General features: G+C 40.3%; 1 protein-coding gene across 4 annotated transcripts in view; it reads right to left on the bottom strand.

Annotated features, from left to right (window-relative positions):
* Nucleotides 1-22,027, bottom strand: part of LOC137498893 (UDP-glycosyltransferase UGT5-like) — a 361,857-nt gene that overhangs the window by 167,381 nt on the left and 172,449 nt on the right. The window contains exon 1 of one of the 4 annotated variants that reach the window (XM_068226628.1): nt 6,015-6,140. The exons of 2 other annotated variants lie outside the window; for them this stretch is intronic. The gene's annotated coding sequence lies outside the window, so the exon portion shown is untranslated. Of the gene's footprint in view, nt 1-976; nt 1,108-6,014; nt 6,141-22,027 lie in introns of those variants that run through there. One more of the 4 variants, XM_068226629.1, reaches the window with a different exon arrangement.

The raw sequence follows: 22,027 nt of genomic DNA, 5'->3' as shown, positions 1-22,027 counted from the left end.
GAGGGACGTTAAAATGTATAACGCTTTTATTATTATTATTATTGTTATTATCATCCAAATCCTTGGCTGAATGGTCAGCGTTAACGGCATTCGGCTCAGAGGGTGTCAGGTTCTATTTCCGGCAGGGTGTTATCCACTTCTGGTTAATTCCTCTGGCTCGGCAACTGAGTGCTGGAGTTTAACTTAATATACACCTCATCATTCATAAACAACACACTGCACTATCACCCAACACAGAAATACGCAATAATGAGAACATCCCTCCCCTAGGAACGTTATCATTATAAATGGGCCATGTCCACACGCGTGATCGTATTCGCACCTGTGGCCCCACCATGGTGTGGGGAAAAGCGATGGAAAAAGTAAAACAAATAGCATAATCATTATTTATTTATTTATTTATTTATTTATTTATTTATTTATTTATTTGTTTATTTATTTCATGCCTTCATTTGTGGCGAAGTTAAGGCTCACGGCCCTCTCTTACACTTAACCAATCTAATAAACTTTATAAAACAGAATAATGAAATAATTTAACAAAATATAAATCCTAACCTCATTCATTCTTCCATTCATACTGCCATTCATACAAGCTGGTTATACATTTAATAGGTAATCTCGGCAAGACCGCTTGAAAGAAGCTAAGGAAGTGCAATTCCTAACACTAACTGGAAGGGAATTCCATAGCCTTGCACCAGACACTTGAAAGGAGCGGTTAAATGAAGATGAGCGATGCCCAGGAACTGAGAGTGTCGTAGTCGATCGTGTGTTGTGTTCATGAGAGGAGGAGAGGAAATTAAACTTTGAGGATAAATACTGGGGTTTAGATTCAATCAGCAGACGAAATACGAGAGTAGCAACGTGAAGATGTCGTAGTTTATCGATTTTTAACCAGGAGAGAAGTTCATAATAGGGGGAGATATGAGTTGAAAATTTAATTGAAAATATATTGTTACTAAGAAAATATTTTTCTTACCTTAGTATGCGTATTACTTTAAACTTTCGGTTTCTGAGGAAGTGAAGATTGCTGGAGTAAATTCTCTTAGTCCAAGTTAGCCAAGGATTTACGTTATGTTCTTGCTAGTCTGACAAGGACACGATACTATGCACGCCACACGAACAGTGCTTTGGAGAGCGATGGTGTCTAATTCACACTGATGTGAAGTGTCAACTTCTGTAATTAATGACCACGTGCAAGACGTATGCGTCAAGTAAGGTCTTTTATACAGGTGGGAACAGTACACCATATCTGGACCTCTGGAAGAAGATGATTCTTTATTGGTCACAGTAGATAAGATAATTTGCGACCTTCCAGAAGATAACAAAGATATTCTGCGTCTTGCAAGTAACGATACCAGTGCAGTAAGCAGCCCTCTTTAGTAAAACAAGTACACATGGTAACATTTTCGGTCTAGCAAGTTTAAGAGCCCTTTATGTTGGAGGGAGGTAGAATAAATCCTGTCGTAAGAGTCGCTTGAAGGAGGGCTCCTCATAGACTTCCCTCTTGGGATCGTGGGTTGACGACCACAGGGCCCTAGCTGAATGTGGCATGGCTTCTAGTCTCCCCACTTTTGCTCTTTCCTAGCAGAAATTCCTTACTGAACGATTGCTCTCTTCAGATTCCAACCCTATTAGGTTTGGAGTCTTTAAATTTCCCGCGCTTCATGGCCTTTCTCTTTCTATTGGCGATATCCTCATTCTTGGAACAATCGGACCTCATACATGCATCCTGTGACTGGTATTGCGAAAGGGTGTTTGTGCAGTTGGACTTCCTATAAGTATCACTACATTTACAGCCACCACCAAGTACGTCATTCACAAAGAGATACAATATTCGTATTTTTATTTTGACATCTTATAGGCTAAGAAATTAACCAATTAATCCGGCTATTTAATTGGGATTTACAGATCAAGTTAACTTGAAATTCATGTGTAAATCAAATTCTATAATCTGTTGCCGTTAGGAGACTTTTAACGTTATTTTTCAATCTGGAAGTAGCTTACCGACTAATTTTGAGAAGTTGTTTTTAAGGGCATGGAAAAGTTTATTGATATTTAAGTTGAAGAATAGTCTGACGCACAAGACAGTGCAACAGCCTATAAGGACTTTGGTCGCCCAAGACGACTGATGTCCAGCGAGATGGTCTGCACATGCTAGGTTGCCATATGACAAGCGTCATGACATCCATAGCTGTACCTCCTGGCTCTCTTGACCGGATCCACTGTCTCTCGTACTAAACAGCTCGTCAGTTGGTCTTGCAAGGCTGCGTAAACCCCGTTCCAGCCCTCAGTCTGGAATTAAAATCCTTCGACTGGCCACGTGTCAAACCCAGAACTTCCGGGTAAGAGGCAAACAAGCTACTTTAAACACCACTGGGTTGGCTGGCGCGAAAAAAATCTGGCGAATTTGATGAAATTTCCTGTCTCAAATAATACAGTAGTACACATTCTTTATTTGCGGGAAAACGTTTATCCCTCATTCCAAAATAAGTGCAGGTTATCGTGTAATTATGCAGTTTATCGTAGAAGTTAATGTTAGAAGTGAATAAAATCACTACGAAAATATTTTGTTTGATTAAGCCCTACTAGTAATACATATTTTAGACGTGGTTCGCGATATTATTTATCATCTGGAATCGAACCCGCTATCTTGAGAGAAGAAGGATAACGACTGACCATCTCTTACACTGATATCAATAATAATAATAATAATAATAATAATAATAATAATAATAATAATAATAATAATAATAATAATAACTGGAGTACATAGAAGTACTATACTTAGGCAATCTTTCTCTCCATCCGGCGAGACTAGTTTGAACTCCTTCCAGATACCGTTATTATTGTCGGACTACTTCCTTTTTTCCCTCTGGTTAGTGTTAATAGGGAGGTTGCCTAGGTCTACTTCCTCTTCAAACAATAATCACCACCACCAACAACACCATCACCACCTCCCGATCCCAATGTCGTGTGTATCAAATCGGGCAGAGGCAGTCCAATATTTGATGTGCTAAAAATGTCAATTCGGACTGCATGTTGACACGTACGTTCGTAAAAACTCTCTGGTGACACATTTGTTATTTACTTAACAATCAATTAAGAACCTCATTTCTAGATACCACAGCAGTCCGGTTTCTCTGCCATCTGGTAGAGTAAAACGCAACATTAAAATTGTCCCACAGGCAGCTTATATGGTTTCAAATGAAAATATCGCCAATACTGTAAGTGAGGCCATACGATTATTATTATTATTATTATTATTATTATTATTATTATTATTATTATTATTATTATTATTATTATTATTATTTTATCCAACTCCTTTCCTGCCCCTCGGGAGAGTTTTAAATTAAAGGTAGTTCCTAAGAAGCAAATGTATCTGTGAACACTGTAAAGAAATCCGTGTGGTACACTTTATTAAGAATTAAAAGGACTGGATGATAGTTCGTTTTATTTTAAAGCGTATATTCTTATTCATAAGATGAATCTATACCTTTTTAAACCGGGCGAGTTGGCCGTGCGTGTAGAGGCGCGCGGCTGTGAGCTTGCATCCGGGAGATAGTAGGTTCGAATCGCACTATCGGCAGCCCTGAGAATGGTTTTCCGTGGTTTCCCATTTTCACACCAGGCAAATGCTGGGGCTGTACCTTAATTAAGGCCACGGCCGCTTCCTTCCAACTCCTAGGCCTTTTCTATCCCATCGTCGCCATAAGACCTCTCTGTGTCGGTGCGACGTAAAGCCCCTAACAAAACAAAACAAAAAAAAAACCTTTTTAAAATGTTTCCATACGCTGGAAATGTAGTAAACGAAGCTTCATGTATGGAATTCAAAGCTTTGGAGAAATCCGTACATGTGAGGCATCTACCTGCTGACTTTTATTCAGAGCATCCTGCATCAGAAATAATGTTCATGAATATTAAAATTGGACACTATTATAAGTTTTCGCACAACTCCATACTGAGGTACATGAACATATTGGCTCACAGATCCATATACGTAATAAATTGTTTGTATCACATGAGATAATATTGATAACATTACAAATGGCATGTATTATCAAATCCCATTCTAACACTCTCGTCTTGTTAACATGTCTTACATAACACTTCTTCCAATTATATGTAAAATTCATCATCATCATCACCTGTTTACCCTCCAGGTTCGGTTTTCCCTCGGACTTAGCGAGGGATCCCACCTCTACCGCCTCAAGGGCAGTGTCCTGGAGCTTCTGACTCTTGGTCGGGGGATACAACTGGGGAGTATGACCAGTACCTCGCCCAGGCGGCCTCACCTGCTATGCTGAATAGGGGCCTGGTGGGGAGGATGGGAAGATTGGAAGGGACAGGCAAGGAAGAGGAAAGGAAGCGGCCGTGGCCTTAAGTTAGGTACCATCCCGGCATTTGCCTGGAGGAGGAGGGGGAAACCATGGAAAACCACTTCCAGGATGGTTGAGGTGGGAATCGAACCCACCTCTACTCAGTTAACCTCCCGAGGCTGAGTGGACCCCTATCCAGCCCTCGTACCACTTTTCAAATTTTCGTGGCAGAGCCGGGAATCGAACTCGGGCCTCATGGGGTGGGAGCTAATCACGCTAACCACTATACCACAGAGGCGGACATGTGGAAAATTACCGGACGAAAATGAAATGATATTGTTGGCACTTTTTGGGACGGATAGCTGAGGAGCTCGTTCTTTGAGCAAAACTCAAGTATATTACCTGGGTCAAACGATTACTTGTTGATGTATGCGGTATAGCTGAAAGTATTGTAGTCACTTCCTTAGTAGAAGGCTGCATACATAGGCTATATCAAACTCTGGGCACACACAGTGGTGGCAAGGGAGAGTGAGTGTTTCAGAAACTGTCTATGATATTTGCGGTTATATTTTGTCCTGAATATCATTTTAATTTTCATTGAAGACGTCGTTAATGTTCGCGTCGTTTCAATCGAGACATGCGATGGAGTCTTCATACGATTTAACGTTACTTACACTTGCTTTGTCAACGGCCGTAGCCGTGTTGAAACACCGGATCCCGTGAGATCTCCGAAGTTAAGCAACATTGGGCGTGGTCAGGAGTTGGTAGGGTTGCAACGCGCTGTTGGGGGGGGGGGGGGTAAGAGAATAGAGGAGCGGAAGGGAACTAGCCACCCTCCCGCACGTAAACTCCGGCTCAGGAACACCTCTGCGGAGGTTCGGACCTGCCTTCGGGCAGAATAACCCTTACCTTACCTACACTTGCTCTGGGTGAATAGTTTTTAGGTATTAAAAGAACACTTCAATTTTAATAAGAATGCCATTCTTAGACTTAAATTTATGGTCATCACACAGGCAGCTATCAGCGGAAACGGTGACGCGTCATTGAGGATGATCAAAATTCAGTAGATATTAGTTTTATCTTAGCAGAGCCGGGCTGAGTGACTCAGCGGCTTGAGGCACTGGTCTTCTGACTACAACTTGGCAGGTTTGATCCTGGCTCAGTTATGTGAAATTTGAAGGTGCTCAAATACGTCAGCCTCGTGTAGGTAGATTGCCTGGCACATAAAAGTACTCCTGGGAAACTAAGTTCCGGCACCTCGGCGTCTCCAAAAACCGTAAAAGAAGTTAGTGGGATGTAAAGCCAATAACATTATTATTTCAAAAATTAAGTTCCCAGAAGGAAACCATAATTTAATTTCATAGATTGCAAATGTTAAAAATCATATAAGCTCCTTAGGCCTTTCTCAATCGTTATTATTATTATTGTACCGTTAATTATCACTGGCAAAACTATAAGAAGGTGCGGCCCCATAGGATCTAGACTACACGATGATAAGATACCACCCAGAGGGCGAAAAAACCTAATACCCGTAGGCAATCAGCTTGACAAAGTTTATTTAACAAGATAGATGAACACCGAAAGCAGCTTGGCACTCATAATGCCTTAAAACGTCAGTTAGCGCCTTTCAGTGGCTTACAAGCGAAGGAATGTCCTCCCATCATGCGTGAGTCTAATCAAGACTTAGATGCTTACCTCCCATACCCCTAGCGGTCCTAGGTTTGAAGACGGAGCCGTGAAGTGCTCAGGTGACAGAGCAAGAAACGAATGATTACTCCCAGCGAGCCCGCACGGCCTCACCGAGAGTAGCGATGATGCAAGGCCACGTTACGCAAAGCGACACACATATAATAGGCTGCGCCGCAGGGCATGGTGCTTCCACAGGGGCAAGGGAGGGGAAACCAAAAGGGAGGCAAGTACAGGTCAGATCGCTCCCAAGGCGGATAAACTCCTTTATCCTGGGGCCATAATTTGGGAATGCTTTATTACTATTTGCCCGAGGGCATAACTCAAAGGGGGGAATTAACACAGTAGTGAGTTGAAACCCATTAAAATATACATAGCAAGTTGTATAAGGGGGAGGGGAGGTCAAATACACGGCCAAATTATTATTATTATTATTATTATTATTATTATTATTATTATTATTATTATTATTATTATTATTGACAAAGATACAATATTACCTTTTCGCCTATTCATTATGATCCTACCATAATGCGAACACAATTTACTAGGCTAGAACTGAACTTCACATTTCCTTTAAACATAAAAATTATTTCAATTTTCAAATTGATTTTGTTGTTGAGGTATTGCAGAAGGCAAAATAAAGTTAAGGTACTTCTAAGTCAATCTATGTCAACACGAACAAATCTTTGAACGCCCAGCCTGGACCTGTCAAGAGGCACATGACCCTAATATTTTCTCTCAGTTCTGTTATTCCATCTTCTTTTTACAATTTTTATTCCGTGTTATTTTAGTTACACAGGTGATGATAGGTAATCAACATAGTTTCGATGAGGGTGATTATGGCAATGATATAAGTCTTTATGAGGTATGAATGATATGATTCAAACCCCCTCCCCCTCCGATTAACATTTTTATAAATTTGAACGACCATTTGAATAACACTTATCAAGTTATCTAAAAATTCATTTTGGAACGTTCATCTTCAGCGTCAGTTGGAATAATTTACACTTGGCACTTCTAACACTTAACACCTACAGAACACTATTTAGCTGCTCTACACATTATCCCAATCACCTCTTCCTTTTGGGACACAGAAGACACATTGAAACACTGTCACCTACCACGGGCATTGTTTCGAGTTCAATACATGGCAGAGGCGTGCGGTGCCTTCTGCAACAGGGTAGGCTGTTCATGTTTCCATGCTACTTAGCGACCGTTCAAGTATTACCTGAGCATATTTGTAGTATCGTAGTACCGTATTTTATAACCCACCCCCTACTCCTTGCTCTGTAAGCAAGAATAAACCTTTGGCCCCATGAACCTTTTGTGCTTACATTTATCTTATTTCATTGCGTTAAATCACTGGCCAAACTACTGGTTTCAATATTTAAATTCATAGCCCACTCAGAATTAGAAGTAAGAAAATGAAATGGCGTATGTCTTTTAGTGCCGGGATGTGTTCCAGGACTTCGGCTCGCTAGGTCCAGGTCTTTTGATTTGACTCCCGCGGGAGACCTGCGCATCGTGACTAGGATGAAATGAGTCTGAAGACGACACATACACTGAGTCCCCGTACCAGACGAATTAATCATTTATATTTAAGATTCCAGACCATGCCGGGAATCAAATCAGGGACTCCTGTGACCAAAGGCCAGTACGCTAACCATTTAGCCATGGACCCTGACGATTACTATAGAATTAGAAGTGTAATTACTGTATAGGTATTAACATAATAGCAGTAAACACCATTGAAAAATAAATGAAAAAACAAAAATTATATCTTAGTGAATATTGAATTTTCACGACAGCATTGTAATCGAAACAGACTTTCAACATATTAGGTCTTGTTGCGTACATGTAGTACGTGTTGAAGAGATGTTTGTACGCAACACGACCTAATACGTTGAAAGTCTGTTTCTATAATATCAAAGTGTTGAACAATTTTCCATTCTTGGTTTAATAATTGGAAATTTTTAGTTGAATGTAATTGATGATTTCTGAGATCAAACCAGTGCCATGCCGATTTTGGTAACAAATGAGTAAAATAAACAATTACATTACTTACATGAATGAGAACTCCATTCTGCGTTCTTGTTTGGAAAACTTCTCAATGACATCGCTGTGGAATGTTATCGATTTTTGGATTTCTCTCAACTTCTTCTCCGTGGACATTAGTACACGGCTACTCAATATTTGTTGTCCTTGTGTTGACCTTTGGAATGATTTGATCCGTTTAAGGGCAGAAAATGACCTTTCGGCTGTTGCAGATGAGCTTGGTATGGTCAAGGCAAGTAATTTTTTTTTTCTTTTTTGCTAGGGGCTTTACGTCGCACCGACACAGATAGGTCTTATGGCGACGAAGGGCAAGTAATGTCAATGCATGTAGCCTAGGTCAGCAAATAGCGTGTGGAGTTGTTTCAATTGTATATGTGTTGCCAGTTCGTGGGTGTATTTGCCACTAAACTCTCCCGTTGAATATAAGACTCTCAGTTCATTTTTTAGTCGAACAATATCAAACATTGAATCGTGTTTCATTTTCTGCGTCTCTGGAGTGGGATTAGGAAAATTTTATTTGTATCAATCAATCACAACTGATCTGCATTTAGGACAGTCGCCCAGGTGGCAGATTCCCTATCTGTTGTTTTCCTAGCCTTTTCTTAGATGATTGCAAAGAAATTGGAAATTTATTGAACATCTCCTTTGGTAAGTTATTCCAATCCCTAACTCCCCTTCCTATAAACGAATATTTGCCCCAATTTGTCCTCTTGAATTCCAAATTTATCTTCATATTGTGATCTTTCCTACTTTTAAAGACACCATCCAAACTTATTCGTCTACTGATGTCCTCCCACGCCATCTCTCCACTGACAGCTCGGAACATACCACTTGGTTGAGCAGCTCGTCTCCTTTCTACCAAGTCTTCCCAGCCCAAACTTCGCAACATTTTTGTAACGCTACTCTTTTGTCGGAAATCGCCCAGAACAAATCGAGCTGCTTTTCTTTGGATTTTTTCCAGTTCCTGAATCAAGTAATCCTGGTAAGGGTCCCATACACTGGAACCATACTCAAGTTGAGGTCTCACCAGAGAAAAATGTGCTCTCTCCTTTACATCCTTACTACAACCCCTAAATACTCTCATAACCATGTGCAGAGATATGTACCCTTTATTTACAATCATATTTATGTGATTACCCCAATGAAGATCTTTCCTTATATTTATACCTAGGTATTTACAATGATCCCCAAAGGGAACTTTCACCCCATCAACGCAGTAATTAAACTTCAAATTTGGTTGGATCAAGTAATGAAATAAATGCCAGTTGCGGCAAGTTCTCAAACCTATCTTTAGTGTGATTTGTTACATTGTATATTACTTCAAAATATATTCTCCTATATTTCACGATATCACCGTCCAGGCGTTTTCTCTTTAGTAACATTCTTCGTATTCGATACTATTACAAACATTTTTCAAATCTCTCTTTCATTCTAAATAATATACTTTGTTCCGTTCACCTTCTCTGTACAACACAGTATGTCCAAATGCTTTGTCTGAAGAATGTTATATAGAATGTCAGTATATGAATAGATATATGATAAAACACAAAGAAGGAATTTGGCCCCAAACTCTGAAAAGAAAGACAAATATCCACGTACAAGGGCTAGAGTTTCATTTTTCCAGTCTGATGAGTTGTCTCGCAAACATTGAAAGATGTCCACCAACAATTCACGGTTCTATTTAACAACATTTATTACTCCAGAAGAGAAATTCCATCTAGTTGGTGCATTTCCTGGAATATTCTTGTTGGTATAATCGGTACGAGCATGGGTACGTTTTAAAGACTTAGAGAAGAAGCTGTTTAGACCATTGAGAGTTTGGAAAAAGGTACGGCACTCATTAATACTAATAGCTGACTGAGATAAGACCAGATTTAGAACCTGACTGAAACAGTGAACAAAGAGAGCTATAGGGTACGTTTCTTGAACTTTCTTTTTTAGTCCATTTAGTTTACCAGCCATAACGTCAGCACCGTCGCATGTCTGGGCAACCAATATTTCTCTGATGTTATAGGAAGTCACTACGTCCATTACATGTTTAAGTAAGCCATTATGGCATCTATCTGGACTCACGTCAAGGAAGGGAATAAACATTTCTTGAACCTACGCTGTCTGATGATGAATATATCTGAGGGTGGTGGAGAATTGTGAGTTGCTAATATGGGAAGTTTTATCTAAAATAATTGTTACATGTTGGGCCATTGAAATCTTATTCCATATGGTTTCCATTAACACGCTACTGATAGCAGTAATCAAGTCGTTTTGAATCCCGTTTGATGCTCCCTGAAAAGTTGAAGAATTCTCTAGATGTTCTTTAAGAATGGTGTTATAGCTGCTCAACATATTTAAAAGTTATGCGTAATTACCTTTGTTGAATGAACCTTCACTTTCGTCGTGTCCTCTGAAAGGCAATTCTTGCATGTTAAAGACCATGTCACTCTTTTCAATAATAAAACGATTTTCTGCCATACTGCACCATGCGTCGATTAGGCGCTTTAATATTTCTCGGTCCTTGACATTTTTATTGTGACGCACCACATCAGTTTTCAATTGTTAATCCTGTTAATTATCAATGCGAACACTTTCGAAGCACGTAAGCTGAACAAACGAATGTAAATGATTTTGCGATCTTTCCTGCTCCATTTTGTTCATTACAAAATAATAAGTATGGGCAACAAAATAATTTAAAATGGCGAGTTCCAGCTAGCCAATTACTTTTCTCGTATTGATTCACATTAAAATGACAAAAAAACAATCTCTGCCCTTTTCCTTATGAAGAAACGTTAATTTTGGAATCGCCGGCACTGGTCTCCCCACTGTTACAATGTCACTTTTCAATAATAAAACGATTTTCTACCACTCTGCAGCAATATCGCCCTAACGTTTTTCACTCATTTGAAATAAACACTACAAACACAGTCACTTCACCACCAAAGATGCTTCCAGTATCACCAGCCAAAGAATGTTCCACAAGAAGCTGCTATGTACACAAATCACGGTGTATGCACCAGCCTATGTAATAGACTGGCTATGAAGAGGAAACTCTATGCAGTTACAATGTCACTTTCTTTTCACTAAAAGAACGAGAGCCGAAATATTTGTAAAAAAAAAATGAATCGTCAGTGATAGGCTACAACAATATTCTGTCCTAATCCAGAAAGATCAATCTAATTGTTCTTCACTCTGTGAAATAAACGCTATTACCACAGTCATTTTGCCACCAAAAGCGTTTCCAATAGCGCCTACCAAAGAATATTTCACGGCAAACAGCTACGTATACGATTCACAGCGCATGCGCCATGTAATAAACTGGCTATGAAGTGAATCACTATGCTCGTTGCCGGGCCCGTATGTGGGGCCACTGCTTTCGTGATCTACAGGCCGTACGGTAGCTCTGATGACGTCACACAAAGAGGAGAAATGTTTCTTCCGTCCGACCCGTGCAATGCAAGGACATGATACGCCTGTAACTTGCAATTGCGAAATATTTACAAATGTTTCATTAATATAACAGGAGAGATCATGAATACCTGTAATCGCGTCATATATCGTAAGTTAGGTCCATGTAATTTTAGGAGAAGTAGGTTTGAAGAGTGATCCACGCGGTCATAGTTTGAGGGTTTTACTCGCAAATATACCCAACAAATAATTATTATGCATTAATGAAAATATGGAGATATATCTCTAGATAGCCATAAAAGGAGTAGGTTTCTTGGTTTTTCTTGACACTTCTGGCACTATCCTCTTAGGACGTTCTTGATAATCTCTCTTCCAAACAGACATTTGGATCATTTTTTATGGTTTAGGAATAGCCCATGTTTTCCCAAATAATAATCCACTGACCAGGAAGAACTGCTTGTTATTTCCCAAATTCACAGAAATTGCCAAGGAAATATTCCTAAATTATTCAGTTGCATTTCTTCTAACAACTAAATGTTATCTACAACCAACAGTTTAATTTTAACACTTTAAAATGAACGTATAAAAATGCAAAACTCGTTTAACAGACGGTTACGTTGTATGAACTGCATTTAGTTCTACATTTATAGACTGGGTTTTGCTTTTACTCGCATTAATTTTGGGGAGAAAAGGCAGAGCGTACACCACATTATTAACCCAAGAAATAACCACGTGAAGGTTCACGTGGTTACCAAGCATTTATATTACTTTTATGCTTGATCTGTATCAAAAATAAAACGACCTGCTATAAATCTGTGTTACAAAAAAGTCAAAAGCAAACACACCCTCAGCTCGGGAAAACATACTACTGTATTATTCGTAGCAGGTACATTTTCGGTTGGAATTTTCGTTTTTCATAAAGGTAACCTGCTCTCATATGAAGAAAAAGGAAATATTAGTGTATATTTATTTGTATGGTTGTATTTTCACCGTGGATCGCACAAGTTTTAGTGCTGTCTTTAAAAGTAGGAAAGATCACGATATGAAAGTAATGTTGGAATTCAAAACGACAAATTGTGGCAAATATTCGTTTATAGGAAGGAGAGTTAGGGATCGGAGTAACTCACCAAGGGAGATGTCGATGAATTTCCAATTTCCTTGCAATCATTTAAGAAACTGTTATGAAATAACAGATAGGGAATCTTCCACCTGGGCGACTGTCCTATATGGAGATCAGTAGTGATTGAACATAAGTTCTTAGCATTGTGGCAACAGCGAACTTTCACACATTGCATTTAAACTCGCAACAAATTACATTTCCAAAAGAAGTGCTCTATGATAGCAGTAGTATGAGTGGATTGTTCTGGAACCACCGCCACCACAGGTCCACGGGAGAGGCCTCCACCGCATTGACCTCTGGGAAGGTCATTGCTATGATGGCTAAGACTGCATGCTTAACCTCACGTCCGCCATCTTGGAGGGCTTAACTTTTTACGCGTAAGAGAGCAAGCCTAACCTCATGGATGGGCCTAACCTCAGTTTTACGGCCAGATGCCCTTCTTGACACCTAAGAGCGTGAGCTTAACCTCACATCCGCCATCTTGGAGGGGCTTAACCTAACGTTTTACACGTAAGACAGCAAGCCTAACCTCAGAGCCGCTTATCTTGGAGGGGCCTAACCTCAGTTTTACTGCCAGATGCCTTTCCCGACGCCATCTTGAATAGTAGGGAAATGGATATTTAAGAGACGTTATTTTGAGTAGTAGGGGAATGGAGATTAGCGGCTGCTCTTATGAGGCGGCTTAAGGGCGCTTGCGCAAGATGTCTGCTATCTAATTGCACAAGATGGCTGTTAGACATAGGCTCTAATGAGACGGCTTAAGGGCGCTTTCGCAAGGTGATTGCTGCTCTAACGAGACGGCCAAATGCGCTTGCGCAAGAATTCTACAAGGTGGCGGCTATACATAGACTCTTATGAGACGGCTTAAGGGCGCTTGCACAAGAATTCTACAAGTTGGCGGGTATACATAGGCTCTTACGAGACGGCTTAAGGGCGCTTGCGCAAGATGGCTGCTATACATAGGCTGTCACGAGACGACCAAGGGCGCTTGCGCAAGATGGCGGCTATCTAATTGCACACGATGGCTTATATACATAGGCTGTTATGAGACGGCCAAGGGTGCTTGCGCTAGATGCCAGCTATGAGTGATTGCAAAAGATGGCGGCTATACATGGGCTCCTATGGAGAAAGATGACAGCTATGAGCAATTGCGCAAGATGGCTGCTATACATAGGTTCTTATGGAGAAAGATGCCGGCCATAAGTGATTGCAAAAGATGGCAGCTATAAATGGACCCTTATGGAAAAAGATGACGGACGAGGGCGCTTGCGCAAGATGGAGGATTTAAAATCGACATGCTTTTGACGAGTTCTAACCACATGGGCGTGGATTTTGATCTTTGGGTGATGACCCAGTATACCACGTGACCGTGACATCACGACCACGTGCTCTTGTTTGTAAACAAAGCCGCGTGCTTTTTGACAGCTGTCATTTGACGAACCATACCTCACTTTAAAGGACAATAGAGCATCGCTAACCTCACTGCTGCCATCTTCACGGTGCTAAACCTCATATGCACGTCGTGGCGCGGAATTTAAAATCCAACAACAGAACATCGCTAACCTCACTGCTGCCATCTTGAAAAGTTCAGTGTTCCAAAAACTGAAAACTATCAAGCAGATACTGATTTCTGTTAGAAAAAACGCAACTCAGTTCACCACTAATAGGTCGGGGATTTTATTCATTAGGTAATTCTTGGGCCTCATTCCCTGTTATGTGTGGCATGAATTTCTTCGGTTCTGAACACGAAGTTTTAGTTCATAATCATTAGCACGGTAACCTTTTCGTTTTTAAGACGGGACAGTTATCAGTTTTACGCGTACTTGTAGTAATAATACAAATGTTAAGCAGTTTAGGTTGTAACTACTCATAGTAGAAGGACTATAACAAACCCACGAGTCTGATAGATCATTCAATGCAGTTGTTTATTGAAGATTAACCGCAGATATGCACAACACGAATAGATTACACTACTGTAAGATACATTGTAAATAGTCATTGATCATGAACAATAGAAGTTACACATCGTCGCGAGTATGAAGTTAGAAGAGATAAACCATTTACTAATAGAGATTAATTTGCTACATATAACAAAGTAGAAACGTTCTTGCAGATAACAGTCGATGAGGGTGTTGCTGCTGTCAAAAATGTGCCAACTTCAACTAGCTCCTTCTGGGAGGAGTAGGTCGCGGTAAGGTAGAGAAGGAGGAGGAGGAGCCCTTTTTACCTTTAGCCCTTAGCCCATTAGCCCGTTAGCTACTTATCCCTAGGAGGAGGAGGAGGGCGTGGTATGAAGAGGAGGAGCCCTTTTGTCCATTATCCATTTAGCCCATTATCCCGTTATCCCTAGCAGGAGGATGATGATGTGGTCAGGAGGAGGAGGAAGAGGAGAAGGGGGAGTCCTTTTGTCCTTTTGCCCTTGGGATAAGACGTGACCCCTGGGTTCCATTCCCTATCATGTGTGTAGCACGAGTTTTTTCGGCTCAGAATTTTTCAGTCATCTTGCGTAGTAGCCCTCTCCTGCACAAGCTACATGCTTGTAACCTATGCCAACAGATTGAAATAATATGTTTCCGAAATGAAATTTCAAGTTTATCCGACAATTTGTTCGAGTGCTAGGGACTTAAATGTAAACAGTGTATTCCTTATAGCACTAGCGTTCTGTTTAATTTCACTCTCCGTGTTTGCGATAGGAGAACAGGGTTTGAATCTAGGTTGTTCTATTCTAACTAAATCAGAGTTCGAAATCTATACATTTTTTTGCTGTTGCATGTTTTCGAATCCCGCAAAACTTATCTCCTTAAGACAAAGGTATACCCTGCAAAGTATTAAAATAATTTTATCTGCAGTGATTAAGAATAAGTATGTCGGATGGAGATATACAACATTTGCCATTCTATGTGTGCGCGCTGATTGCATAAGAGTGCGATTGTATCAACAGAGAGATGAATCTTATAATGTAGTAGCGATAAAATATTTCTGTTTAATAGTCAACATGTTTTGTCTTGTCGGATAAAGACATACAGCATGTCAATTCTATATTTTTACAATTGAATTCTGTAACTAGATTGACCCTGTTTTGTCTTGTCGAATACAGCATTTGCTTATCCTACAATGTTTTTGCATTCTGAAAAAAGTATTACCTTCTCCTTACCGCCTCCCCCTCCTACCGCTTTCTCCTCAATCGAAAAACTTATGCGACGAGGACAACGCTACTTAACGTAAGTATATTTGTTTGTAATGTAACGTTCAATTCAGGAAAGCATCTGTCTGTAAGAGAAGGGATAGAGCTAACCTCAGTAACTGTAAGAAAGAGTCCTTTTGCCCTTTTGCCAGGAGGAGGAGTTCTTTTGCGGGGAAGAGGAGCGCTTTAGGCCTTTTGCCAGGAGAAAGAGCTCTTTTACCATACAGATAAGGAAGAGCCATTTTAGTAGGAGGAGGAACCCTTTTACCCTTTTGCCAGGAAGAGTACCCCATTTGCTCTACAGATGAGGAGGAAGTTTCCTTTTTGCCCATTTGCCATTTTGCTAAGAGGAAGTGCCCTTTTGCTCTTTTGCCCTTTTGCTAGGAGGAGGTGCCCTTTTGCCAGGCAGAGTAGCCCTTTTGCCCTACAGATAAGGAAGAAGTGTTCTTTTTGCCCATTTGCCTTTTTGTTAACAGGAGGTGCCCTTTTGCCCTTTTGCTAGGAGGAGATGCCCTTTTGTCCTTTTGCCGTCTTGCCCTACAGATGAGGAGGAAGTGTTCTTTTTACACATTTGCCCTTTTGCTAGGAGGAGGTGCCCTTTTGCCAAGGAGCCCTTTTGCCAGAAAGAGTAACCCTTTTCTCCTTTCGCCCTACAGATGAAGAGGAGGTGTTCTTTTTGTCCATTTGCCCTTTTGCTAGGAAGAGGTGCCCTTTCGCTATACGGATGAGGAGGAGGAGGGCGGCTGTGTCCCTTCGGAGGAGAAAGAGGCCATAAGAGCCTATGTATAGCTGCTATCTTGTGCAGTAGCCCCCTGGGCTAGCTTTCTCCATAAGAGCGTATGTATAGCCACCATCTTGCGCAAGCGCCCTTAAGGGGGGATGTCAACAATAATTCAGTGTTTGTTTAAAAAATCACTGTAGGCTTGTTTTTCAAGACAGAATTTTCATATTTTGAATATGTAATAAAAAAGTATTCGTGAGTCTAAATGCTTTATTACAGTTAGAAATACTATACAGTGTGGTCAAAAAGTTGATATAATTTTTAGAAAATCTATTGTAACAAAAGTGCACCTTTCTCCCAAGATCAATCGACATATCACTATGAAGTGTTTTGTGCGTAATTTACAAACATATGTTAGTTTTGGGAATTAGAATTTTGTATTTGAGTGAAATGATTGGGTAGAAATTAAATTTTTAATTTCAAAATTTTTTTCAACCCCATTTTTCAGTTCATAATTTTTTCAGCCACTTCTAGAAAAGATATTACCATGAAAATTTCACAAGATGAAAACAACATCCCAAATATCCAAAAAACACCACTTTAAAAAAATCAAATCCTAAGAGCAGCCACCATCTTGCACAGTAACTTCTGACCCACGTTCTAGGAGTTAGCCACATAAGAGCCTGTGTATGGCCGCCATCTTGCACAGTAGCCTGTAAGCAAGCTTTCTCCATATAAGCCTGTGTATAGCCACCATCTTGCGCAAGCGTCCTTGGCCATCATCTTTCTCCACAAGAGCCCATGTATAGTCGCCATCTTGTGCAATCACCTATGGCCGTCTCATAAGAGCCTATGTATAGGCTCCATCTTGCGCAAGCGCCCTTATAAGCCGTCTCATAAGAGCAGCCGCCATCTTGCTCAGTAGCCTCTAAGCTAGCTTTCTCCATATAAGCTTGTGCATAGCCGCCATCTTGCGCAAGCGCCCTTGGTCGTCATCTTTTTCCATAAGGGCCCATGCATCGCTGCCATCTTGTACAATCACCTATGGCCGGCATCTTTCTCCATAAGAGCCCATGTATAGCTGCCATCTTGTGCAATCACCCATAGCCGGCATCTTGCTCAAGCGCCCTTGGCTGTCTCGTAAGTGCCTATGTATAGCAGCCATCGTGTGCAATTGGATAGCCGCCATCTTGCGCAAGCGCCCTTGGCCTTCTCCTAAGAGCAGCAGCCATCATGCGCAAGTGCCCCTAAGCCGTCTCATAAGGAGCTGTGTATAGCCGCCATTTTGTGCAATTGGCGTCGGGAAGGGCATCTGGCCATAAATCTGGAGTTAGGCCCCTGCATGAGGTTAGGCTTGCTCTCTTACGCGTAAAAGTAAGGTTAAGCCCTCCAAGATGGCGGATGTGAGGTTAAGCATGCAGTCTTAGCCAGCATAGCAATGACCTTGCCAGATGTCAATGCGGTGGAGGCCTCTCCCGAGGGCCAGTGGTGGCGGTGGTTCTAGGACCATCCACTTATACTACTGATAACAATTCAATGAATAAATACTACGAGGAGTATCATGTCCTTTGAATTTACATTACTCATCACGTGAAGATAACATACCTATCCTAAACTATGAGGTCTCATTATCTTAAAAACATCTGTTTATGTAATTTCTGATGCGATAAATTTAGAGAACAGACGTGCAGTATACTTAGATATAAAAGTCTGTCTTTCAACAGTCAAAATTATCCAAAGAATGCTCCCAATCCTCATGCATTACACTCACAAGTATAGCTCGTAATATTCTCTTAGCTCGCCTCAATTGATCAGCTGATAGGCTCGGCGCGTTTTCCACAGTACGGCAGTGGTGGGGCATACAGCACCATAGGGGAAGGAGCACAGCTCACAACTTCATAGACGGGCGGGAGGGACTTTATGAGTAACCACACCGGCTGCTTATTCTGAGGACCACGCAGTTGAAAACACCCATGCGAAATCGGCACATAACACAGGCCAAAACGAAATTAAAATTAAGATTTCAACGTCTATTGAAATAGGGAACATGCGTAATTTTCAAAAGTTTTCTTTTTGTGTAAAGTACACGAATGAAATTGTGCATAGACATATTGCATTGTGGTAAGTTTACTTGTTATCCACCATTTCAAAAATATTTAAAAATCCCTTTCCGCGATGCGCGTAAAACGTCCTCTGACGTTAGCGGCGGGCTGTGTCGTCACGATTCAGTACCGCATGCAACTCAACCAGTCATTGTGCATCAGCTGGTACTAAAAGCCGATTGTTTGTTATTCGTGATCGCGAATCAAGAAAGCACCACGTGTGGAAGCCATCATAGTAACATTATTCGTGAAAAATAGTGACATTTTTGTGGCTGTAAAAATTTGCGGTTCAAAAGCTAATTTGAAAGTGGCATATTTTATATACTTGCAATGTACTGTAACTCATAGTATAAGGATAAAAATTAACATGGACAGAAATCACTTAAATCACCTTTGCCATTTACTTCTAGATTGATTCCCGTATTAGAGAATAACATTATTTTCGGACTTTCGCCATTACTGAAGTAACAAATCGGATTTCAGCACTAACGGGCCACTGGAATTAACCAATGAAGGTTAAAATCCCAGACCCGGCCGGGAATCGAAGCCGGGACCCTCTGAACCGAAGGCCAGTACGCTGACCATTCAGCCAACGAGTCGGAAACTAAAATCTGATATCATTTTGTTATTGTGAAGTTTCCTGAACTGACTGTATTTCTGCTTGTTCTTGTTTTCCATTCGTCAAGAAGTTTGGACATTCTCTCATTGGTGTCACTGCTAAAACTATGGTCATGCACCATGGTGCGAACAAAGACTTTAATATTACTTATCTAGACTCACAGAGCGCGCTGGTGCTATGCGGAGAATTGAACATCTTCGCGCATCGCCATGTTGCGGGTACTTCAATTTCGAATGCATGGTTAACACGTGGAGATGTTTACAGTTCTTTGTGCGTTTTTCATGGTTATTCATATCGGTTAGAGGATCTGTGGTTGTGTTATGTGATAATTTATAGGACTGGCAACTATTTTTAGCGATAAGTGCGAGCTTACATTGATCGACGATATTAAAGGAAAATAAGCCTAAGTTAAGCCATACGCCTAAGTGCGGAGTGGAGAACTATTAACGATGGTGACCTCTTATGCAGCTTTCAATGGTGCAAATCGCTATCAGGATATGGTATTTCTTTTCACAAGTGAGTAGAAATTGAAATGTTATAAAATTGCCATAATCGGGAATGGACTATACAGTGGTTGATTCGGGGATGTATGGACGTGGCATTCTCAATGTTTAGGCTGCTTCTTCTTCTTCTGGGCGTTTTTCATTTCATTAGGGACAGTTCTTATGAACTAAACATCTATTCTGAGAAAAGCGCACATTTTGTTCTTACAGACTATGTATTCTTAGTAAAATTTCGATAAACACGGGCCTAGAATCCGGAAAATATGATTGATAAAGCTTGATAAAATATCTATTTTTAGGTCAAAATATGGCTTCAAATTATTAAAAATTATCAGAAAAATTATGTATTAATACCGTTATCCGTGTTTTCACATCTCCTTTATAATAAAAGAATTGTTAAATATGCTGTTCCAGAGAAGTTTGACTAGGCTGACTCCTACTTTGCACTAGAAAACACTAATCAAACTACCTGTTTAACTGTTATATTCATCTATGATTTATATTCAATCTCCTTTTTTCTTCTTCCGTTTATGAATCATAATGCTCCTGTGATAGAAAAGTTAGAATACATTTTCAATTTTAATCTGTGCTCAGAAAATCTCCTTTCAGTTCGAGTTTATAAAATCAGTAGGCCTAATATTGGTATTTAAGATGAGAATAGTATGAGAGGGAATGTTGCATCCTAAATGATATATTTTTCCTCCCTTAAACCTAACCAACTACTAAAAATATATTTAATTCAGAGAAACTCAAACTAAGCTAGGTATTGTTTTCATTGTTAAGAGACATTTAGAATTATGAGGTAGAGTAGCACCAGCACGCTTACCGGGAGATTAATGTGAAGGAACACACAGACTTTCACACTTCACGGTCCACTTGTACTATTCAGACCTCAGGATTATTGAGCTGCATAACTTTTGCGAGGCTTTTAATTTAAAAACATGATCATTATACTAGGCCTAATGTTAGATACATGTTCTTTTTTAAAGATTGTTAATTTAATGTACGGGTATACAATGTTTTTCTGTTTCTAGAGAGTGTTCTCTAAATTTAATATATTTGTTTATCTACCCAAGTATATATTTACTATCATTAGTAGTGTATCTTGAAGTAGTCTTATCCGGCTTTCTAAATGTTGTTTTATTACGCCTGTTACTTATAGGCTAGCTATCCAAACTATTTGTGGAGATTAGTTCAATAACAATGCAAATGTGTTTAGTTTGTATGCATAAATATCATTTTCGTGTTATTAACGTCTTGATTCTTGTACGGTATATTTATTGCGTGTATTCGCGTTAGTCGGTGTAGGCTGTGCCCTGTATTATTAATGAATTAGGACCTAGGAATGGCTAAGTTTCCATGATACTTGGAATGCAATAGTATTAGACGCTTACCGGGAGATTAATGTGAAGGAACACACAGACTTTCACACTTCACGGTCCACTTGTACTATTCAGACCTCAGGATTATTGAGCTGTATAACGTTTGCGAGGCTTTTAATTAAAAATTAGTGCAATAGTTTTGGTTTGCGAACTGACGAGAATTTCCGTACGGATCTTCTGCTTTCTAATGCGGCGCCTTTTTAACATTTTATTTTGGATGTATCTGATGAACATCTGTTCCTACCGTGTTATCCTGTATCATAGAAATGAAAAAAATAACCTGTCGACAGGTGTTTTCATTCGTGCGTAATGTAAGTTAATGCATGAATCCCGTACTACGGTCTCCTCGGCTAACTGTGGAGTGCCCGCAACATGGCGATACGCGCATGGACAGCCCTTCCCCAGTCACACGCTACTGCGCAGCCAGAGGTGTAGGGCCTTGGGTGCGAAGTGAAAGACATTTTTTGAAGAAGTTTTTTCACTAAATGATGCTCATTTATTTTAGGGTTGGCAATATTTATCTTTTCTTTCCGCCAGTTTTGAATCTAGCCAATCCCAAATTTCTGTAATTAATTTTCTACCAATCGCCATCTTCTTCTTCTTCTTCTTCTTCTTCGATTTTGAGTGTAACTTTGAAACTGTCCAATAAAATTGAGAGGGTGTGGCTGGTTTATTCGTGAAAGGTCTCGAACTTTCCCCGAGGGTTTATAAACTGCGGATTTCCTCGTCTCTTGGCCAATTGATCGTCATCTGAACTAGTGTGTGTGTCAAGCAGGAGGCGAGAGGCGCCTCTTTCACAGGCAGCAGTACACCGACCAGGTAATGGCCACTTAACATCTTTATTTCTTGCTATCTCTGCAGTTTAACCCGAGGGAGAGGTCCGAAACCTTAACTATGTAACCTATTTTTCTGAAAATGTAACTTCTGCCGGCTT

This window comes from Anabrus simplex, chromosome 3 (genome assembly GCF_040414725.1).
Source record: "Anabrus simplex isolate iqAnaSimp1 chromosome 3, ASM4041472v1, whole genome shotgun sequence".
In the NCBI taxonomy this organism is placed as follows: Eukaryota; Metazoa; Arthropoda; class Insecta; order Orthoptera; family Tettigoniidae; genus Anabrus; species Anabrus simplex.
This window is presented reverse-complemented; position numbering and strand designations above follow the sequence as displayed.